At 49.5% G+C, this 7,500-nt stretch overlaps 1 protein-coding gene across 2 annotated transcripts in view; it reads right to left on the bottom strand.

Moving 5' to 3' along the window:
- Positions 1–4,799, bottom strand: part of LOC126581128 (soluble guanylate cyclase 88E) — a 25,470-nt gene extending 20,671 nt beyond the window's left edge. For both annotated transcript variants that reach the window (XM_050244595.1, XM_050244596.1), the window contains exons 1-2: positions 4,741–4,799; positions 2,302–2,601 (exon numbers count right to left, since the gene is read on the bottom strand). The gene's annotated coding sequence lies outside the window, so the exon portion shown is untranslated. The remainder of the gene's footprint in view (positions 1–2,301; positions 2,602–4,740) is intronic.
- Positions 4,800–7,500: the final 2,701 nt, after the last annotated feature.

Genomic DNA, 7,500 nt, shown 5'->3' with positions numbered 1-7,500 from the left:
AAAGCACTGCAAACGAACGGTGCGATAAGCTACCTTTTTTGTGCCTTCAAAAAATACCCTTTTTCCAATGAAAAATGTTGTCCTTTTTATCATTGTCATTATCATAACCACCCACCGACCCACACACACAGGCACAGCCCACACATTAGTGGCACGGTGGGCACACAAGTTAAGCAAAAAAGCGGATCCGTTTTGGACTGCCTTCGGGGCTTCGGCCTCTCGATGATCACGCACATCTCGAACAGAAAAGCGAAGCCGCAGCCGCAGCCGCAGCCGCAGCCGGGAGCATCATATTTTAATCCCGGTACATGTTGTGGCGTCGAAACACGTTATAACAAATGATGAGCTTCCGGTGCTCGGGTACGAGGAAGCATAAGTTAACTTCTGGTCGCATGTCCGCTACCGGTCTCATATCTTTGGCGCGAGATAAAGGATGAGCTTTTGAGCAGGTTGATTGAAGCGACCGCCCGGGTGTCACGGTGACGCGCGCCCGTCTGAGAAAATGTCTCCAAATTTTTGGGAGGAAGCGTGTGTGGTGAGCAAACCGGGACCATTTGTCCCGAGCAGACACTAGGGAGCTTTTCGAACGGGGATCGGACAAAAGCAGCTCATGCGTGTAATCCGAGATGCCAAAATCCAGCATCAAATCTGATGGAGGTAAAAGACAAACGAAGGGAAGGCCTTTGGCGACATTTTACCGAACAACGTTGGAACCAGGTAGACTATACTGACAGGATATTGTCCGGTGCTTTATGTTTCTTAAGGAAAAAAGGGGGTTTTCTTGTTGTGTTTCAATGTTTTGCCCAATAACATAATAAATCAGGCAGATAAATGAACTGAGGAGAGAGGTAGAGGCGGTGGAAACCAACCTTATCACGCAGAACAAATATATTCATTTAAAATTAGTCATTCTGGAACAACACACTACAATTTCCCTGGAAAAACCCCCAGCAGGAAAAAGGTGATACCCGTTCAACGGCCCACCAAACGGCCTTCCCAAAACTTGAAGACCCAAGAAGGGGGATGCTAACTTTTGAAGGATCCCTCCTCGCTCCCTTTAGGCAAACACATACCACGCACATGTTAGTATACCGAGCCACCGGTTTGCGTGTCTGCACGTGAGACGAGTGCAAATGTTTGTCTCCAAGAAATCCACTTTGTCAAACAACAATAGAAGAAGGGAGGTTCGTGTAAGCAGCGAGGTGCCGGACCGGTGACGAGCAGATTGTAGATTGATGTTGTGTTGTGTGGCCAAAGTGTTGTGAAATTGATATTTCAAAGATTGTGCGCCAGTTTCTGCTTTTTTTCCCGTGACGCCCTCCTTGATTAGAACAGAATGAGAGGAGTTACTGGAACATCTTTCCCTACCAAATCCCTCGCCAAGAAACTCCCAAAAATTCAAGCATGTTTGTTACAAGAATCCCGTACTAAATGACTATGGTGTGAAGAAGCTGGAAGGAAACAGATCCGCTTAAAAGAACAAACATATCCCGAAAGGCGAAAAAACAACAACTCCTCGCGAATGCTTTCACGTTCAGAAGACGTTTATTTTCTTTTGGCTAAAACGAAGCTTGTTAGACCATTTCGCGGAACCATCACCACAATCCACATCCATCGCCACAAACGAACAACAACAACAACAATAACCGCTCACATTTCGCACAAACCTTGGACAGAAAGGCGTGCGTGCTAGGCCGCGCAGAATGTCCGGATGTTTCTTTCCATTTCTTTCGCGGTTTATGATTCCCCACGGATCTCATCGCGCGTGGTTGCACCGTCCCAGTTCGATGGTGGCCATAAAATCGGGGCCCAAATTTTCGCCTTTAGAGCGACGACCACATTACGGACATTTACATTTCGCGGGGTTCTAGGGATTTGCCAACTCGCCAACGGGCGCGGAAGACGGAGCACGTACCACTCATTGATGGCGTCGTAAATCATAAGGTTTTGTGCTGTTGGATTCCTTTAGCCGAAAACGCGGAGAAGAATCGCCCATAAACCTGTGCGTTCCAGGGTCATTCGTATGTCTCATTATGAATTCCTTGAATAGAGCCTTGATTGATCGATATGACCTGTGGAATGTGTCCCCGTGTGATACGGCGCAATCGATTCGCAGAGGACGAAGAGCACAGAGTGCACGTTCGTCGATATAATTCAATCACCCGCATCCGACACATGCCATGCAGTCTAGCGTCCTTAGGATGGATGTAACGCTAGTGTCCTGCCACTCCGAAAGAGGATCTGTGACATCTACCATACTCTTCCATCCAGCAACCTCCTGGCTGGTGTCAGTTTACTCACCTGTCTCAGATTACTCGCCTCGTCTGATGCCTGGATGAGATGCTTCGAGACGACCACGGATCGGTGACGGATGAATGGGATGGAATGGTCGAGGTGTAAAGTTATTCCTTGTCACCCAAAACCTCCAACCTCTGGCTCTCTGGCGGTCGGTGCACTGCACTAATTCTGCTTGATGGTCCGGGGATTTGATGAGCTACTCATTGTTCAAACCATGCTCGTGCCTGGTGAATGCAACTCCCGACGAGTAATGGTAAACCGGCCGGGGGGGGCGTCCAGTTATAATAGCACCAGCAGCAGCCGCTACATATCACAGAAATAGAAATGTTCGTTGAAATCCCTTCATTCTCCTCACTGCGCGGTTTGGACACTTCATCCCTTGCCGAGAGTACGAGAGTTTCGTTGGGAATATCCTCGCAAATCTGTGCGTGCTTGAAGCGCCATCAGAAAAGTGCGGGATCCTTCCCATCCCGTGGTCCCACACCGAGCTCCGTCCTCTTGGGACCTTGTTATCGTAAAACACGCCACTGCCTCTACGGTAACGGCGATTCTCGTTACATTCATTTGTCTGTTTTAGTTTGCGAAAAACCTTCCACTATGGTCACCGTCGTCGACAGCAAACACTGCGATCGTGGGAGTCGTCGAGAAATGCTCAAGAAAAAGGACACGAGACATAAGGAGAGTTCACGTGGCTAAGGTCCTCGCACTGTTAAGCGACAGAACTCGGCACCAAAAAGAGATTCCACGCCCAAAGCGGGAACAACGTTCCGCGGCTGAGCTGATAAGATCATATCGACGACGACGACGACGACAAGGCGGACGGAGAAAAGAAATTGCGACATTTTTTTATGCGAAGCGCAAATACAGCTCCTGGAATGTTGGCTATAATGGAGCAACTCCCTCCCCTTTTCCAGCGGAGGACGGATGGGAGTAGAGGTTTTTTGGCGAAATTAAAAAATCTAACCGGGAGCAGCGGGGTTGAAGCTCGCGCGAGAATTTCCAATTTCGCCAGGATCAAATGATCCGATACAACCAAGAGAGAGAGAGAAAAAAAACCACCACCGGGGAGAGAAGAAAGAAAATAAAATTAACATGTGCCATGTGGTGAGCGTACTTCAATTCGCAGCATTAAAGCAGAAGAAAGCGCCACCGCATGGCGTCGCAAAGTGGATACAGTAGTAGGCCCTGTTCGTCTTCTTCAGAGCGTGGTGTTCTCGAACTGAGTGTGGTAGCCTATCGGTAGTAGGCGTCCCTTTGAAGTGGTTAACGGTTGGGTAAGCTCGCAATGTTCATTCATTGCCTTACCCTAATACGGCTTAGGGAACGCAAACTAATTATTCATTGAAATTATGGCACCTCCAGGGTGCGCCTTTCGACTTGCAATTCGATCAAAAACTTTTTAATTTTAACCACACAACCACATACACGAAGGGGCACACATACTCCGCATCGGTGCGCTCTAATGTTTAATTGAACGCCCGGAAACTTGGAAGTTAATTGTGACCTAGGTTACGTGACCGCAGCCTAGTCGGTTGGATCCTTCCGATTGAATGAGCATCCGTTGCGACAAATGGCACGAAATCACGAATTAACTCAATGATAAATTTAGCCACAACGTCCAGGGGACGCATACCAGGGGCTTCATCTCCTTCAACCATCGTAATGAATCATAACGAAGATTGATGGCCAAATAAGCTGGCGCTCGACGGATGGTTTTCGTCGTGACGCGCGGCTTGCGATGGGGCGCATCTTCCAAGAAGCAGCATCTTCTCTCAAAGCTCCCAAGAGGCGCGCTCGCGATCATTCAATCAATCGGCCGGCTGCGTTCGATTGAATCCATCCCTTCAGCGAGCAGGGCGAGGAGTGTAGAGCGTTGACATCCCCAAAATCCCCCCCTCCGGTGGATAAAACATTATCGGAACCCTTATCAAAACATGCCTCACCGGGGCCAGATCGTACGTCAACTCGTTCGCTTCAAGGTGTTATAAAGACGAAATCGCCATCAGAGTGTCCTTATCCGGGGAAATTTCAATTTCGTACTAGTTGCACACCGGTTAGATGGGGGACACAGAGACCAGCCAACCATCCAACTAAAGCGACATAAATCTAACACCCTAAGGACCCGGGGCCCGTGTGTGATTTGAAATTAACTCAATGACCATCACCAACACCGAACAGCAACCACGATGTCCGTCAGTTCCCTTTTTTCCGAACAAAGTTTTCCTCTTCCCCGCCGTGAACGAGAAGATTGATTTCCATTGGCAACAAGCACGCAGGTCATGCTTACTTGTCCTCTATTTTCCAGATCCTGCCCAGTCCCTCCACAAGCACACATACACGCACGCACACATACGAAAAAAATCACAAAAGCCCCACGAGAGGCCCGGGAACAACGCAAACGCACGCAAGATGGACACTGCGCGAACCATAACCTAGCCTAACCTCTCGTGCTAAAGTCAGAACCGTAGCGCGGAGCGCGCCTAGCTTCTCACGAATTGTTGGTGTGCGTCGTGGTCACAAACGCGCCACGGAACAGACGGAACATAAACAATCGCAGCACACACAGCACTCACGAATTTTCGTCCACTCACTCGGACGCGTCCACACTTATCACCAGCCGTCTGAAGACTGACTACTATTGGGGCACCGTAACTTTCGCTGTCCGGTGCAGAACTGGCGACCTGAAACTCGACGACAACGACGACGATAGCACCGAACGTTGCATGAGAGGACGCAGCGAGCGAGCGAGCAAAGTGCGAGAGTACACCGTGAAGGATCCGCCACGTTGGATCGTCCACCAGCAACTGGCGGCGCCTCGTCGGTGGCATCCTCTCGATAGCGCACCAGATGGCAACGATGATCCACGCTCCACCTACACACCGCCACGGCATTGATAACATTCCCTCGCTGGCCATCGTTTCGCTCGGCGTCGTCGTCATCATCGTTGTCGTCGTCGTTGTTGGGAAGTGCGAGAGTCGCGAGAGCCGCGTGGCCAGGCAGAGTGAGGCCAGACCAGTTGCTCGGCCAGCCGGAATCCGCGTCCGAAGTGTGACGCGATGTCAAGCGGTATAGCGCCACGACCAAGGCACCAAGGCACAACTCACCAAGCACCATCATCATCATCATCGCCACCATCGAGTCCCCAGTTCCATTTCCCGCCAACTCAGGCCAACTTCGTGACCCACAGACCGAAAGGGGTTGGGAGTTGGGGGGTGAGGGAGGTTCTAAATTTATCACCAAAAACGCGCGCGGCCAGTTCAAGGGGCCAGCGGTTTCGGCCGGATCAACTCTGTTTAGCGGAACTTTGTTTTGGTACTTTCCGCGGCTTAACCGGTGATAGAATTATGCTCGGCAACACTTTACTTCAGGAAGGAACCGTTTTCCACCTATTTTCCCACCCGGCATCTGCTGATGAAATTGTACTAAGAGAGACGAAGAAAAGAACGGAAGTGATAGCTAGTTAAATAAAGCTACTCTAACTTGTTGCTAACTAACTTGGTTGCTTTTAACAAATTATGCTCCCCCAGGTGGTGCAAAACGGAGATGAGATGATCACGATCTGATCGGTTGATTTGTGTTCGATCAACGAGTGTATCTCGCATTCAGCATAACATAGCAGGCCTGGTCTGCCAGAATCGGAATGACCTTCACGTGTTGCGTTGGTTTAAAAATAGCGAAAGAATGAACTTGACGAAAAGACGATTTTGTTTTCCTTTTTGTTTTTTGCCGTTTTACTTTCTCTTGGGACGAGCCTGACCATCGACCAATCGAACTGACCTAGCCGTTTTCGGCGTGCGGTTTTTCCTTTTAATGCTGTTCACAGACACCACGTTGCCATCCACTTGGCGGGCTTCTCGGCCGGGCATTTTCTTGATATGTGCCACGAAACATTGGAAAACTAATATATTTTTAACATCACGCCGTGTTTGCTTAGCCACTATCACGCACAACAGTTGATCCACTTAAGCAACTTTCACTGTCATCTCTTCACTACACGCGCCTCCGGGCTCCACTCCACGATACCGGCCCCAATCGACGACCGACACTAATTCGTTCCAATCGAATCGAATGGTGATGAAGTAGTGGCCGTATGCTGCAGGCTGTTTGCCGGCCGATTGCTCTGCTATGTGCTCACGCCCACGAACGCCCTCCGTGTGTTGTCGCTCCCTGATCGCTCCACCGCTAAAATGCCGTATGTTGCCGATGTTGCTGCTGTTGACGAAGCTAATAATCAACACAACAAACTGTCGTGCGCCGATTGGCGGTCAGGCAGTTGCAGGGCTATCGATGCCGCTGCATGGAGAGTACATAGTTGGGAAGCGCCATCGACCTAATGCCTGATCGAGCCTCTACAGGCATGGGGATACCAGCTAACGGGGGTGAAGACGGGCGCTCCCGTGGTTCATAATCAAAACATAGGAAGCGTAGTAGTGAGATGGTGTCGGGTCCGGCACATGGCAAGAATGCTACTCCACTGCTCACCACTTGTGCGGACAGGAAGGTCGACCAGGGACGAAGTTGGGAAGCCAATTGTCGTTTGATCAAAAAGGGAGAGAAAGGACCGCCAGAGGAAGACAGTGGAATCGCGAGCGAGTGGCAATGCGAGGGAACGAGAAGGCAAGGAAATGGGGAGATAATTGGCCAGCTCATAGCTGGAGGAGGACGAAGCGCGCCAATGCCGTTCGCATAGCGAGATGCGTTTTCGGTGTTCGCTCGAGATTCGTTTCGCACATGCGTTTTGCACTCCTCGATGTCGCAATGCTTAGTGAGTCAGCCACAGCGTGGGGGAGGAGGGCGAGAAAGAGGGCTAGTGGAGCCTTCGTGGAGCTGCTTCATTGTGCATGGTTCTCTGAACTTTCATTTATGTTTTTATCAACAACATTTATATTTAAAAAATCCATTTTATTTTTACATAAAAGATAATAAAGATTAGGAGAGTGAATCCTGGCAATTCTTATCGAATTGTTTTCCTTTTTTTTTGTTATTTTTTTTTGCGAACCATTGTTGTACCCTTCTCAATGACGTCCTTTTCGTCCTTTCTACCACATTCACCTGCTGCGGGTTGGGGAATCCTACCGGAGAAAGTCATTCTAAAGAAATCTGTCTCTCTTTCTCTCTTGCTCCGCAGTGTACCACGAGTCCCTTCTTTTCTATTTCGTTGGAAACTCCAGCGGATTTCGCATCTCACTTGTATTGAGCCGT

The sequence above is a fragment of the Anopheles aquasalis genome, chromosome 2 (genome assembly GCF_943734665.1).
Source record: "Anopheles aquasalis chromosome 2, idAnoAquaMG_Q_19, whole genome shotgun sequence".
Classification (NCBI taxonomy): domain Eukaryota; kingdom Metazoa; phylum Arthropoda; class Insecta; order Diptera; family Culicidae; genus Anopheles; species Anopheles aquasalis.
The sequence above is the reverse complement of the archived record's forward strand: the minus strand, read 5'-3'. Positions and strand labels throughout refer to the sequence as shown.